Raw genomic sequence first — 15438 nt, 5'->3', positions numbered from 1 at the left:
CCATTACCACATGAAACCTTTTCGTAGTAAAATTGTAGCAGCCTTCCCCTGTACATTAGAAATATAGATATATGAGATTCCTATTGCTTCTGCTGCCTCAGTGACTCAGAAGGTATAACAATATATAATTGAAAACAAATTATTTGGAGTGATTATAGCATTTTAATTGACTAGGTATCTTACTAGATTGCTTTAGACAACACACGTTCTTTGATTTTCCAGTTATTACAGTACGAAAGTGTAGGTATTTATTTCTTTGATAACTATGAAATTTTTTAGAGACATTACGGTATCTCTTTTTTTTTTTTGAGACAGAGTCTCGCTCTGTCGCCAGGCTGGAGTGCAGTGGCGTGATCTCAGCTTACTGTAACCTCCGCCTCCTGGGTTCAAGCGATTCTCCTCCTCAGCCTCCCAAGTAGCTGGGACTACTACAGGCGTGTGCCACCACATCCAGCTAATTTTTGTACTTTTAGTAGAGACGGAGTTTCACCATGTTGGCCAGAATGGTCTCGATCTCTTGACCTTGTGATCTGCCCGCCTTGGCCTCCCAAAGTGCTGGGATTATAGATGTGAGCCACCGTGCCTGGCCTTTTTCTTTTTTTTTTTTTTTTTTTTTTGAGACAGTCTCACTCTGTCGCCCAGGCTGGAGTACAGTGGCACAGTCTCAGCTCACTGAAACCTCCGCCTCCTGGGTTCAAGCGATTCTCCTGCCTCAGCCTCCTGAGTAGCTGGGACTACAGGCACTTGCCACCACGCCCAGCTAATTTTTGTATTTTTAGTAGAGATGGGGTTTCACCATGTTAGCCAGGCTGGTCTTGAACTCCTGACCGTACGTGATCCATCTGCTTCGGCCTCCCAAAGTGCTGGGATTACAGGTGTGAGCCACCACACCTGGGTGGACTACAATATCTTCTCTACTAGAAGAGAGATTATATTTGTAATGCTGTTGGTGAGCATTTTGGATTTTTTTTTTTTTTTTTGAGACAGAGTCTCGCTGTGTCGCCCATGCTGGAGGTCAGTGGTGCGATCTCGGCTCACTGCAACCTTTGCCTCCTGATTTCTAGCGATTCTCCTGCCTCAGCCTCCCCAGTACCTGGGATTATAGGTGCGCATCACCATGCCTGGCTAATTTTTGCATTTTTAATAGAGTCAGGGTTTCACCTTTTTGGCCAGGCTGGTTTTGCACTCCTGACCTCAAGTGATTCACCCGCCTTGGCCTCCCAAAGTCTGGGATTGCAGGCATGAGCCACCGCACCCAACTCGCTTTTTGAAATGTTATGGGAGCCAAGGATAGCTGTACCATCACAGAATATTTTTATTATTAGTTTTCTGAGATAGTTAAATAAATGAAGAGGTGGTCGTGGTGAGTGGGGTGTGTGTGTGTGTGTGTGTGTGTGTATGTGTGTATGTTTATTTCCCACCAAAACAAAAGTAATTGAAGAGAATTTGGCGCCAAGTGGTATAATAGGAACTGGATCTGTTCGTCTTTGTTTCGTTAACTTGCTGTTTGATCTTGGACAAGTGACTTAACCCCTTTGGTCTTAATATTTTTGTCAGTTAAATAAGGATGCTTGATTAGGTGAACCTAAAGGGCTTTTAATTTTTATTTTATTTATTTTTCTGAGGTGGGGGGGGTCTCACTATGTTGTCCAGACTGGTCTTGAACTCCTGGGCTAAAGTGATCCTCCTGCCTCAGCTTCTTCAGTAGCTATGACTACAGGCATGTACCACCACGTTCAGTTCAAAAAAAACTTTTAAAATTATAAAACATGTTGTATTTTTATACAGTACTTTACAAGTAATTATGTTATTTCATTAGATGGCTTGTGTAAAATCATAAACTCAGATATCACCTATTTGCTTATTCTCACAAGGGCCAAGAGTTTGAAATGAAGAAAAACAGCCTTTAAGTTCCTCTTTAGGACAGTTTTCATAATTATTTCTGACATCTTCATGAACAATTTACCTTGTATTCCCCTTAAACAGTTCATTATGCCTTTAGTCTCATCTTTCACCTTTGTTTTCTTTTCTCTAATCCAAATTGCCGAAGGCAGTGGAGGAAGAGGTGAAGATGTGGAAAGCCCAGAGAGTTGGAGAGTTGAGAGAAGGAAGAAAGCAGTTAAGGTCAGATGGGATTATAGATGTGAGCCACCGTGCCTGGCCTTTTTTTTTTTTTTTTTTTTTTTTTTGAGACAGTCTCACTCTGTCACCCAGGCTGGAGTGCAGTGGCACAGTCTCAGCTCACTGAAACCTCCGCCTCCTGGGTTCAAGCGATTCTCCTGCCTCAGCCTCCTGAGTAGCTGGGACTACAGGCACTTGCCACCACGCCCAGCTAATTTGAAGTAAGATGGGACTGTACTAGTAATTTATTAATTCTGAGTTGTACCTTGCCAGCCTGAAGCAGAAAATGTTTTATATTGTAGTAACACTATAGGAATCCTAGGTGCGAAAACCTTAAGTGATTAGTTGCCTGCAGGAGTCAATAGACGTAGTAGCCCTTAAATTCTTCCAACTCTGTGAACTGAGCCTAGTATAGTGTCAGTAACATAGACATTCAGTCCATTTTGGGTGAATGAGAGTCAAATAGTCCTGGAAACTATTGTCTAAATCCTTCAACCCTGTGGGTGACACAGCTGTAGATCATCTTGTTCTCTGTGCCCAGATGCTATAGTGATGGGAATTATGGGAATGTCAAGAAGGAATGACTTCTCTTTGATTCATGAAGCAGCTAATACTCTTAAAACAGTTCCGATTGTGCTGAAACAAGCAGGACTAAATAAAATGCTAAGTAAAAATAGTAATGAAAAAAGATTGTAAAGCTATTATGTTAGAAGTAATTTGAGGCCAGGCTCAGTGGCTCACATTTGTAATCCCAGCACTTTGGGGGGCTGAGGCAGGAAGATCACTTGAGCCTAGGTTGTGGTAAGCTTTGATTGCACCCCTGTACTCCAGCCTGGGTGATAGAGTGAAATGCCCTATCTCTAAGAAAATAAAATAATTTAAGAAATTGATACAGTGGCATCTACCTGGCATGATTGGTGGGGGTATGGGTCATGCTGGACACTGCAGAAGAGAGAAAGGAACTATTTCAAAGAGGTGCTGCCAACTGTAGATTCTTTCTGTATATGTATATATTTCCAAAGAAGGCAGATTTTTGGAAGTGTTTACTTTGGAACTAATCTTGTGTATTTCCATTCTGTCCCCACTGTATCCTGTATTTTGCACTGCCAGAATTCTGATAGCTGCCATGAAGCAGGGCTGTGGCAAGTGGCCAAGTGTGATAAAAACCTATTTTTCATTTTAAAACAGAATACAGATGTCAGAATACTTTAAAGAAGTATTTAAAGATAGATTGAGTAGAATGGAAGAAATAGTAAAAATCTAATGAGAAGATTGAAGGTTTTTCATTTGCTTTCGATGGAATTACATTTTTTGGAAACAGAAGAATACCAGGTTATGTCTGTCTTGATCTGTTAGTTTCTCTCTCTTTCTCCCTTTTTCCTGATCTGTGAATGCTGGTGCTAGACACTGCTGAATAGACAGGAAAAATGGATTTTCTGGTTTTTTTTTTTTTTTTCTTTTTTGAGGGGACCCCTAGGGTATACTTTGTGTGAATATCTGACTGGATATAGATATAGATGTCAATAATTTGGTTTTGTTTCTTTATTTTCTTGTTTGAACCCCAAAGAAAATGAAATCTTGTTTTCTTTTTATTTTCAGCTGTGACTTAAACGTTAAAATGCTGTCTAAGCACAGTTGAGATAGTAAAGCAGGATTTTAGTGTAACATATTACAGAATTTTAGAATAGTCATTTACTTAATGGAGAGCTGAACTCCAGTCAGTGCTTTCTTTAAGTTTAATATCTCATCCTGCATTGGTGTTCGATTCAGAATGAATTTAAGTTCTTAGTGTGGCCAACTGCCACAAAGTTGGGTGAACTTTAAGTATATAATGGCTTTCTGTTTTGTTTTGTTTTTGAGACGAAGTCTCGATCTGTCACCCAGGCTGGAGTGCAGTGGTGCGATCTCAGATCACTGAAACCTCTGCCTCCCCGGTTCAAGCAATCCTCCTGCCTCAGCCTCCCAAGTAGCTGGGACTACAGGCATGTGCCACCATGCCCGGCTAATTTTTTTTTTTTTTTTTTTTTTTTTTTGAGACGGAGTCTCGCTCTGTCGCCCAGGCTGGAGTGCAGTGGGGCGATCTCGGCTCACTGCAAGCTCCGCCTCCTGGGTTCACGCCATTCTCCTGCCTCAGCCTCTCCGAGTAGCTGGGACTACAGACGCCCGCCACCACGCCCGGCTAATTTTTTGTATTTTTTAGTAGAGACGGGGTTTCACCGTGGTCTCGATCTCCTGACCTCGTGATCCGCCCGCCTCGGCCTCCCAAAGTGCTGGGATTACAAGCGTGAGCCACCGCGCCCGGCCCATGCCCGGCTAATTTTTTGTACTTTTTAGTAGAGATGGGGTTTCACCATGTTGGCCAGGATGGTCTTGATCTCCTGACCTCGTGATCTGCCCCCATCAGCCTCCCAAAGTGCTGAGATTACAGGTGTGAGCTACAGCGCCTGGCTAATGGCTTTCTTTTTAATGATTTCTAGAGCTTTTAACATGAAAAAGTAGAAAATGAAAGGAAACTATAATAGATTTCTTGCCTAAAATGGGTTTTCTTTGTAAGATGAAAAGTAGAGACAAGCTGAGACCCTGAGTTATGGATCTGAAGGTCACATCACAGCCAGCATTAGAAAGTCATAGCACTAGTGGAAGAAAAGGCAGAAGGTAAACTACTGCTGGGAATGCTGTCAAAGGAGCTCACTTGGAAAGGCCATTCCATCACCTAAGGTTTTTTTTTTTTTTTTTTTTGGTGGAGGTGGGGTGGTCCTTTATAAGGAAATTACGTTATGTTCAATCAGACATACAAGGACAAAAATCTTTTATTTTTAAATTATGAAGTATGTCTATAAAAAGAAGTAGAATAATATAATATGCAACCTTTAGCTTGAGAAATTGAACATTATGATTATAATTGCTGCCCCCAAGTACCCTTTCTTAGACCTCTCTCCCAAAAGTAGCATTCTCTTACATTTGGTGTTTAACATCCCATGAGTGTGTTTATCCTTTATCTACACCTATCTTATATAGTTTTGTAAGAATGTTTTAAAACCTTATTTAAAAGGTATTACACTGGCCGGGCGCAGTGGCTCATGCCTGTAATCCCAGCACTTTGGGAGGGCGAGGCAGGTAGATCACCTGAGATCAGGAGTTCGAGACCAGCCTGGCCAACATCATGAAACGCCGTCTCTACTAAAAATACAAAAATTAGCTGCACATGGTGGTGGGCGCCTGTAATGCCAGCTACTCGGGAGGCTGAGGCAGAATTGCTTGAACCTGGGAGGCAGAGGTTGCGGTGAGCCGAGATCATGCCATCGCACTCTACCTGGCAACGAGCGAAACTCTGTCTCAAAAAAAAAAAAAAAGTATTACACTGTATGTATCCTTCTGCAACTCTTTTTTTTTTTTGGAATGGAGTCTCCCTCTGTCGCCCAGGCTGGAGTGCAGTGGTGCGATCTCCACTTCCTGGGTTCAAGTGATTCTCCTCCCTCAGCCTCCTGAGTAGCTGGGACCATAGGCGTGCGCCACCACACCCATCTAATTTTTGTATTTTCAGTAGACACGAGGTTTTGCCATGTTGGCCAGGCTAGTCTTGAACTCCTGACCTCAAGTAATCTGCCTGCCTTGGCCTTCCAAAGTGCTGCGATTACAGGCATGAGCCACTACGCCTGGCCCTTTTTTTTTTCCTCTTAATACTTAAAAAAAGAAAAATTAGGCCAGCACAGTGGCTCATACTTACAATACCAGCACTTTGGGAGGCTGAGGTGGAGGATTGCTTGAGGCCAGTAGTTTGAGGTTACAGTGAGCTATCATTGGGCCATTGCACTCCAGCCTGGGGATAGAGCAAGACTGTATTTCTTTTTTTTTTTTTTGAGACGGAATCTCACTCTGTCCCCCAGGCTGGAGTGCAGTGGCGCAATCTCCGTTCACTGCAAGCTCCACCTCCCGGGTTCATGTCATTCTCCTGCCTCTGCCTCCCGAGTAGCTGGGACTACAGGTGCCCACCACCACTCCCAGCTAATTTTCTGTATTTTTTAGTAGAGACAGGGTTTCACCGTGTCAGCCAGGATGGTCTTGATCTCCTGACCTCGTGATCTGCCCACCTCGGCCTCCCAAAGTGTTGGGATTACAGGCGTGAGCCACCGCACCCGGCCCAAGACTGTGTTTCTTAAAAAAAAAAATCCAAAAAACAAAAAAAACTTATTTAGTTGATACATGTGGTTCTGGTTCATTCATTTTTAACGACTTTGGTGTTTCTGTCTCTATTCTATATATTTAAACCTCTGTTGACTGACAGACTTTTTGCTGAATATTCTGGGGGACAGGAAAAAGGAATTTATTATGTCATTTTTAAAGTTAGACTAGGAATGCTGTTTTGACTTTCCAAACCAGTTTTCCTTTTTTGGTGTGGAATGTCCTCGTTTATCATATTCCTGGGAAAATCCTTTGTACTTCCTGAGAGAAGGCAGAGAAGAAGAATGTTTTATTACACAGATGAACATGTCTTGTACAAAATGCAGAGCAGCATCTGCCACAGTACAGTGAGCTCATGGGGGATTGAGCTGCTGCAACAAAAGCCTGGGTTACTAAAATTCTCAGATATTTCAAGTGCAGACAAGCTGTGGGTGGAAATTTGTTGGCATTAATTCATTGTTTCTTTTCTCTGTGTTTGAAATTATCTGCAATTTGGGTACTATCTGCTTTATTTTGTAAAAGGTGATGCGCCTTTTATGGTAAAAAGGCTGTTCTTGAATTGTGTCATGGTTTTATGGGGCAAGCAAAAGAAAAGTAAGGTCTAGAAATGAGGGGACATACTTTTTGAGACAGGTAGTTGGTGTGAAATAAATACTTGTTTTAGTAATAATTCTGTACATATTAGTCAATGTATATTCTTTGAAGTCATTGTTTTAAAAACACAATCTCTGATAAAATTTTATCTTCTCAATTTCATGCTGTTATCTTTCATTTCCAATGCTCTTGATAATGGTTTGAACATTTTTGCAGAGTACACAGGGCAGAGCTTCATTCAGGTTGTCCCTCCAAATGATTTGCTGTAGTGCATTAACCAGAAATGCTGAGGCAGCAAGGGAAACACTAATAAATTGGATGGTTTCCAGGGACTGTCGCTAAGGCAAGCAAACACAAGCCAAAATTAAAATGTTAGTTAGGCACCCAAGATATAAGTCTGGCCAGATATGCTATTAACAGTGAATCTTCCATTCTCATTAAATTATTTGAGATCTGTACAATTTGAAGATTGTTACAAATGGTGACCAATTTTAAGCATATTTTAATTAGGGGTGGTATAATAGTCTTTTGGCTAAAAATTAATTAGAATGAAAAAATACTTTTGCCTTTTTTATTTGATAGATTCCAGTGCCTCAGGAATGAACCTCCAGTAATGGGAGAGTTTTTTTTTTTTTTTTTTTTTTTGAGACGAAGTCTCACTCTTGTCCTCTAGGCTGGAGTGCAGTGGCACAATCTTGGCTCACTGCAACCTCCGCCTCCCAGGTTCAAGTGATTTTCCTGCCTCAGCCTCCCAAGTAGCTGGCATTACAGGTGCCTGCCACCAGGCCCGCCCGGCTAATTTTAGTATTTTTAGTAGAGATGGGACTTCACCATGTTGGCCAGGCTGGTCTTGAACTCCTGACCTCAGGTGATCTGCCCGCTTCGCTAGTGCTGGTTTTCTTGCTAACTACACAGATTATACTTCTGTAGTAATTTTTACAAATTATTTTACCATGAAAAGTATAGGTATGGGGAGAGGAGATAGTGGTATGTGAAAGGGCCTTTTATGTTTTTCTTGTTTTGGAATGATTTCCAATCATTTTCAAATAGAACTTCTAAACCAAAGAGTTATGTGGCTTGGCAAATGAACCAGAATTTTTTTTAATTTAGTGCTTCTAGGTTTCTAAATTTCGTAAACTTGTTTCTGAAACTAGTGAAAGCCTGAAACTAGTGGATGGCGTAAGACTTTTTTAATTTAAAAGATGTTTCTAATTTCTTCATTGTTTGTTAGGGTTCTATCAGTTTTTTATATTCTGGACACACAGAGATGGGGTGAATTTTTTTTCCTCTTTCTTCATTTGTGTGTGTGTGTGTGTGTGTGTGTGTGTGTTGGAGTCTCGCTCTGTTGTCCAGGCTGGAGTGCAATGGCGCGATCTTGGCTTACTGCAACCTCCACCTCCCGGGTTCAAGCAGTTCTCCTACCTCAGCCTCCTGAGTAGCTGGGATTACAGGTGCGCTCCACCACACCTGGCTAATTTTTGTATTTTTAGTAGCGATGGGGTTTCACCATGTTGGCCAGGCTGGTCTCGAACTCCTGACCTCGTGATCTGCCCACCGTGGCCTCCTAAGGTGCTAGGATTACAGGCATGAGCTACCACGCCTGGCCAATTTTTTTCTTCTTTAATCTAAAAATATTTCTAAAAAAATTGGTTTATGAGCTGTTACTTCAGTTCCCCCTGCCCCGGTCCTTTTTTTTTGTCTTTTTTTTTTTTTTTTTTTTTTTTTAAAGAGATGGGGTCTTGCTTGTTGCCCAGGCCCAGGCTGGCCTTGAATTCGTGGGCTCAAGCAGTCCTCCTGCCTTGGCCTTTTGAATAGTTGGGACTATAGGTACACACCACCACATCCAGCTAACTCCCAATTTTTATATCTGTTGAGCTTATCATGTGATTATCAAATATCTATTATTACTATTTTTTTGAGACAGAGTTTCGCTCCTGTTGCCCAGGCTAGAGTGCAATGGCATGATCTCGGCTCACTGCAAACTCTGCCTCCCGGGTTCAAGCAATGCTCCTGCCTCAGCCTCCCAGGAAGCTGGGATTAACAGGCATGCACCACCACACTGGGCAAATTTTGTATTTTTAGTAGAGACAGGGTTTCTCCATGTTGGTCAGGCTGGTCTTGAACTCCCAACCTCAGGTGATCTGCCCCCCTTGGCCTCCCAAAGTGCTGGGATTACAGGCGTGAACCACTGCGCCCTCCACAAATATTTAATACTTTATTTCTGAAAAAAGTATTTTAGAGTTTCTTACAGTCAATCTGGATTTATTCTAGGTTACAGCTAATTTTTTTTAAAAGTGCTCTCTTGTCCTAAGGGTCACTGTGATAACTAGTGGCTAAGAATGACTTAAACAAGGTCTTTTCAAACTTTCTTTCTTCTTCGGCATTATATGCTGAGGTGCCCACCTTAGCAGGCTCAAGAGAGCCTTTACCTTTGACATTTACTTTACTTTTTTCTATTCTTTTAGGTCTTTCACTACCATTCCTACAGTGATTGGCAAGATATCGTTTCTACCTCACTCTCCATGTACCATGCCAGTGACATCTTAGCTGCTAGAGTGTGGAGCTGGCCTGTGGGAGTCAAGTAAGTGCCTTTTTTACTATTTGGCATGGTTTTTGCTTACTTTGCAAAGCCATGTAGACGAGCTTCTTAAGATTAGTTTTTAAAAAGGCACTTGCTTGATCCTTGTGGGCTGGCTTTTTGCTCCAGCCTGCTATTGAACACTTGGTAGCTAACATGGGGCTGAGTTTAGTGAGGTGACTGTTGCACAGTAGAATATTTTTACTGTGGTACACCGTAAGGGATAATATATCTGATCTTAGCCTGATTAGACCATATTGATAAACAACCCTAATAAATCAGAACTATGCTACCTCACACAGTTACTCTGGTCTCCTGGAAATTTAATAGGGTATGAATGACCAAGGGTCTGCTGGTGTAAACCAACTGGATTGCATGGAAACAGGGCAGCTCTCTTAGGAAAGCCAATTACCTTGGCATTTATCTTAATTAATTTGGCTTAATATATGGAAGAAGTAATGGTTGAGGTTAATCAGGTATGGGTTTCTATGTTTATCATTAAAGTTGCTAAAACCTGGTATCTTACTTTTGCAGGTCATCTTGTAAATTTTGCCTATATAAATTAACACATCCCCTGTATGTCATAACAACCATGTAAGGGAGAGTGTTTTCCTGCTCTGTCTTAGGTATTGGTGATGTGACCTGTTCACGCAGGGGAAACTTGAACATTCGCAGGTATGTGAAGATCATGATTCATAAGCATTTTCTCCCTGCAAGCAAACAGTTTATTTCGGTGTGAACTCATGTGGTTTTATGAAATCTATGTTGCCAGTTGATTTTTCTGCCCCCTGTTACTGTAGAACAGGCGTTGACAAACTGTAGCATAAATGGTTGCTTGATTTTGTAAACGAAGTTTTACTGCAATACAGACATATCCATTTTTTACAGATTGTCTGTGGTTGCCCTGGCACTATAAGGACAGAGTTAAGTTGTTACAACAGAGACTATATGGTCCATAAAGCCTAAAATATTTATTATTTGGCCCTTTAAGAAAAAGTTGGCTAACTCCTACTATAGGCAAACCAAACTTCAAATTGTATTTAGAAATAAACTTGCCAGAACCACAGTTGTTTTCAAATAGACTTCTAAAGAGAAAACTAGGAAAGCCAAGACCTGTATCATAATGCTGACTAGCAAGTAAATATTTGCAGTACGCATAGTGGTATGATTGATTACTAATACAAGGTTACTGAAATGGAAAGCTGTAATGGCAGTCCAGCTTCTTTATCTTTTCTTTCTTTCATTTATTCTCTCTCTTTCACACTGACTCTCATTTCTCTTTCTCTTTTGCTTTCTCACTGGGTTTAGGCATTCATTCAGTGGCAGGATGTTATTACTATTATTGGATTCTCTAAAGGTTTTATAGGCTGGGCATGGTAGCTCACACATGTAATCTGAACACTTTGGGAGGCCTAGGTGTGAGGATCGCTGGAGGCCAGGAGTGCCTGACCAGCTTGGGCAATATAGTGAGGTCCCGTTTAAAAAAAAAAATTAGTTGGGCATGGTAGCATGCCCCTGTAGTTATGGCTACTCGGGAGGCTGAGGTGAAAGGATCGCTTGAGCCCAGGAAATTTGAGGCTGCAGTGAGCTGTGATCACGCCATTGTACTCCAGCCTGGATGACAGAGCAAGACCCTGTTTCTTAAAGAAAGAAAGGACCTCCAGATTCATGGAAGAATTATTGTAGTTAAAATACCAGTCAGGGTAGTGGAAATTGAGGACCAGAGTTATTCAAGGATCACAGAGCAAATCAGTATTCTACTACTGAAACCAGAGGGTAGGTCTCCTGCCTCCTTTCCTAGGGTTCCTTTTGCTAGGTCTCACAACATATTAGGGGATGCTTGTTTTCCCTGCTAGTTGAAAGGTGCACAATCTATTTCCTTTCTCTTTCTCTCTCTTTTTTTTTTTTTTTTTTTTTTTTTTTTGCCCCTGAAGTAAAAGCAAAGACTCAATGATTTAAACCACAAAGATATGGTTGTTGAGAGTATCGGTCTTACCTGGAGTTTGGATGCTTTTATTGTTTGAAGATAACTAGGGGATTGCTTCTTTTTTTTTTTTTTTTTTTTTTTTTTTGAGACACAGTCTTGCTCTGTCGCCCAGGCTGGAGTGGCATGGTCTCGGCTCACTGCAACCTCTACCTCCCGAGTTCAAGCAATTCTCCTACCTCAGCCTCTTGAGTAGCTGGGATTATAGGCGCCCGCCCCCACGCCCGCTTAATTTTTGTACCTTTAGTAGAGACGGGGTTTTACCATGTTGGCCAGGCTGGTCTCAAACTCCTGACCTCAGGTGATCCACCCGCTTCAGCCTCCCAAAGTGCTGGGATTACAGGCGTGAGCCACTGTGCCCGGCCAGGATTGCTTCTTAATGAGTCACTAAGTGCTTATAGTATATACTCAGAAAGGTTGGCTTAGATTGAATAAAAAAAGAAGTTAGAGCCTTGTTCATAATTTTGAAGCTAGGAGCAAAACTAAAATTGGCATAGACAGAATGCTTTCCTCATATATCTATGTATCTAAGACCATAGATAGAAGGTATATTTGTGTATGTGTGTGTGGGTATGTGTGTCTAACAGCTTTAAAAGTGCATCTGGATTGCATTTTGAAAGGAGTTTAGCAGGTGTATTACAATCTGCAGATTATGTTGCAGAGTTTTAATTGGACTTTCAAAAATAAATTTAATTTTTGAACAGTTTTAGATTTACAAAAAAATGGCAAAGATCATACACAGTGTTCCCATATATCCCTAACCTCCTTCTATTATTAACATTTTACATTACTTTGGTACATTTGTTACAATTGACAAACCAATCTTGATACGTTATTATTAACTAAAGTCCATACTGTATTAAGATTCTCTTAGTTTTTGCCTAGTGTTCTTTTTCTGTTCTTGGATTAAAGGAATTTTTATTAGCATGTTCGTTGAAATAGGAGACATTTATGTGATCACCTGAAGGTTAGGCTAGTTCTGAAGTCCCTTTCAGTTTCCAAGAGTCTATTTAAATGAGTACAACAGGCAAAGTTTGGACTTGTAATGTTTATATTCTCCTGTTACATGTTGGGAAAAAAAATTGTTACTTTATCTTATTGATAGTAATGGCTCTTCAATTGTTTCTAAATTTTAGCATCATCAATTTCAGAAAGGACAAGATGGATTTGGTTACTTCTGTTATTAAGTATCATATGCTAAATTGCTGGTGAAAATATTCTAAAGTAAATTGCCTCCTTTGGGAATGATGTGGATTAACTATCCTACGTCAATAAGTTTTTTCCCGCTGAAAGTAGTTTTGGAGTCCATACCTTCTGATGAATCTATTAATCATTCATATTTCTCTATGAAGATTTAAAAATATTTTTTCCTTAAAAGTTCATTAGTTATTTACAAAAGTTGAACACATGCATGCTGTATGACTCAGCAGTTCCATTTCTAGGTTTATAGAAAACAGAATTATGTGTCTATATTCACCAAAAGACATGGACAAAAATGTTCATGGCAGGACTAATAGTCCAAATTGGAATTTTCCAAGTGCCCATCAACAGTAGAATAAGTATATAATTTGTGACATAACCACATAGTGAGTATTGAATAGTGATCAGAATGAACAGGTTACAACTACATATAAAAATGCATGGTTCTCACAAATAATATGATGAACAAAAGAAGCCAGACATTAACAGTGTATGATTCCATTTATATGAGTTCAAAAGCAGGTAAAACTAATCAATAGTGTCAGAAGTCAGGAGATTGATCACCTTTGTTGGGGGTTTGGGGAAAGTATTTGACAGAGGGTATGAAGGAGGCTCCTGGGGTGCTAGTAATGTTCTGTCTCTTGGTTTAGGCATTGGTTACATGGGTGGGTTCATTTTGTGAAAAATTACCAAGTTTATACTTTTTCATTTGCATGTTATTCAGAAAGTATATACAAAAAGTATTAAAAGTATTAGCAATTCTGGAAAACACACAACATTTCACTGTTAACATTTAAAGGATATGTAGAGAACCAGTTGAGCAAATGAACCTTTTATCTTAGAATATATGCTGTCAGAATTACAGGATTATCAAGGTACCATTATGTTACTCAAGCTGTTACAGTCTTAGTCTTATTTGTATTATAAGAAGAATAAAGTAGCTGATGTTAATGATCTCTTTGTATTGTAACCAGGTTTTTGAGATGCCCCAAAGGAGGACATCTTTTCTTTTTGGTCTGTTTTGATTCACCAAGTCAAAATGTTCAGGTATTCTTTTACTACAGTAAAGAATGATCAGTCAAATAGTTGTGCGTTTGGAATATTCGTGTGTTTACGAGTGCTGGTATGTGTTCCTTCCCACTGATTGTTACATCAGCAAGTGAGCTGTAGTCTTGGTTGTGTGTGTATTTTACATGTTCTTTTGGCTTTTAAGGTATCACTTAACATAACCAGAATGTAGAATTTTCTTCCCAAACAGAGCCCTTTTTGTGATTTTTCTTATTGTCACTTTTGGTTTTTCCAGTGACTTGAGGATAAATCACCTCAGGCATTTATCCTTTATATTACAAACATAGAATTTTATTCTTTTAGTTATTTTAAAATGTACAATTAAATTATTATTGACTATAGTCACCCTGTTATGCTATCAAATTCTAGGTCTTATTCATTCTTTTAATTATTTTGTACCCATTAACCATTGCCACTTCCCAATCATTTTTATTGATTGATCAGTTGATTGATTGAGATGGGAGTCTTGCTGTGTGGCACAGGCTGCTCTTGAGCTCCTGGCCTCAAGTGACCCTCCCACTTCAGCCTCCTGAGTAACTGGGACTGATTACAAGTGCAAAATACTACGCCTATCTAATTAAATTTTTTTTTTTTTTTTGGAGAGAAGAGGTCTCACTAGGTTCCCCAGCTGGTCTTGCACTCCTAGCCTCAAGCAATCCTTCCACTTTGGCCTGGGATTACAGGCATGAGTCACTGTGCCTGGCCAATAATGTTTCTGATAACCAGTGACTGCTTACTAACTTTCAGGTTGTGTGACATGCCATACATATATGATTTTATTTCATTTATTCTGTGCACCAGTCCTATAAAGTAGGTACTATAATTTCTACTGCCGAAGAAATAAAGACAGGAAGGTTCTATGTAACTTGCTCAAGCTAGTAAGTGACGAAATTAGGAATTCAGGTATATGTCTGCATACTTCTCAGTTGTAACCTCTGTCTCCCCATGCTCCTGAATGCCATGAGTAGATTACTCCTTAATCACCAAGTGCATTCCCACCTTTGTCTTAGCCCTTTCACTTTGCAGATCCACTGACTATTAGGCCCTGACTTGTTCCGTTTGTTCCTTTCTCATTATCTCACTCTATCCATCCTTCAAGGCACAGCTCAAGTCCCATCTGTTCAGTGACTTCCTCCTCCTCCTTTCCAATTTATAGAATACTCCTTAGCCCTGCCACACATTTTATACTTTCATTGTGTTGAATCTATCTTTTTATATACAGATGCTTTAGTTTAAACTTCAGATTGTAACCTCCTTGAGGAAAGGGCTTGGATTACAGATTTTACTTGTATTCTCTGCAGTGTCTTATAGTAGATGTTCAACAAATGTATATGTTGATCAATTGAAATGATAATAGAACCCTTAATAGTTGAAGATACGTAACGTGCATCTAAGACTCCTGGTTATTTGAGCTTCTTGAAGTACTTTATACATCCAACTAACAGTCTTCATTCAGAACCAGGAATGACATGTTTAGGTTAGAGTTAGATACTGATTTCTAGACAGGAAGCTTAGTAATTGTTGCTACATATCTATCCAAATCAGAATAGTTCTTTGTATCCAGAGCCTGAACGAAAGAGCCAGTGTTGAGACAGTGAGTTGATTACTTCTCACTGTTTCACCACTGGCTCTGGTTCAGGCTAACAATGTATCTCACCTAGATTATATTAACAGCTTTCTAATTAGACTCCCTGCTTTTGTTCTTTCTTAC

The 15438-nt window shown here is 40.1% G+C and overlaps 1 protein-coding gene across 4 annotated transcripts in view; it reads left to right on the top strand.

The window, feature by feature from the left end:
• Positions 1-15438, top strand: part of MCU (mitochondrial calcium uniporter) — a 198730-nt gene that overhangs the window by 13902 nt on the left and 169390 nt on the right. For 2 of the 4 annotated variants that reach the window (XM_063637613.1, XM_063637612.1), the window contains exon 1: positions 10107-10150. The exons of the other annotated variants lie outside the window; for them this stretch is intronic. The gene's annotated coding sequence lies outside the window, so the exon portion shown is untranslated. Of the gene's footprint in view, positions 1-10106; positions 10151-15438 lie in introns of those variants that run through there. 4 annotated transcript variants of the gene reach the window in all.

Source organism: Symphalangus syndactylus, chromosome 4 (assembly GCF_028878055.3).
Source record: "Symphalangus syndactylus isolate Jambi chromosome 4, NHGRI_mSymSyn1-v2.1_pri, whole genome shotgun sequence".
Taxonomy (NCBI): domain Eukaryota; kingdom Metazoa; phylum Chordata; class Mammalia; order Primates; family Hylobatidae; genus Symphalangus; species Symphalangus syndactylus.
Note: the sequence above shows the minus strand (reverse complement) of the source record. Positions and strands in the feature narration are given on the sequence as shown.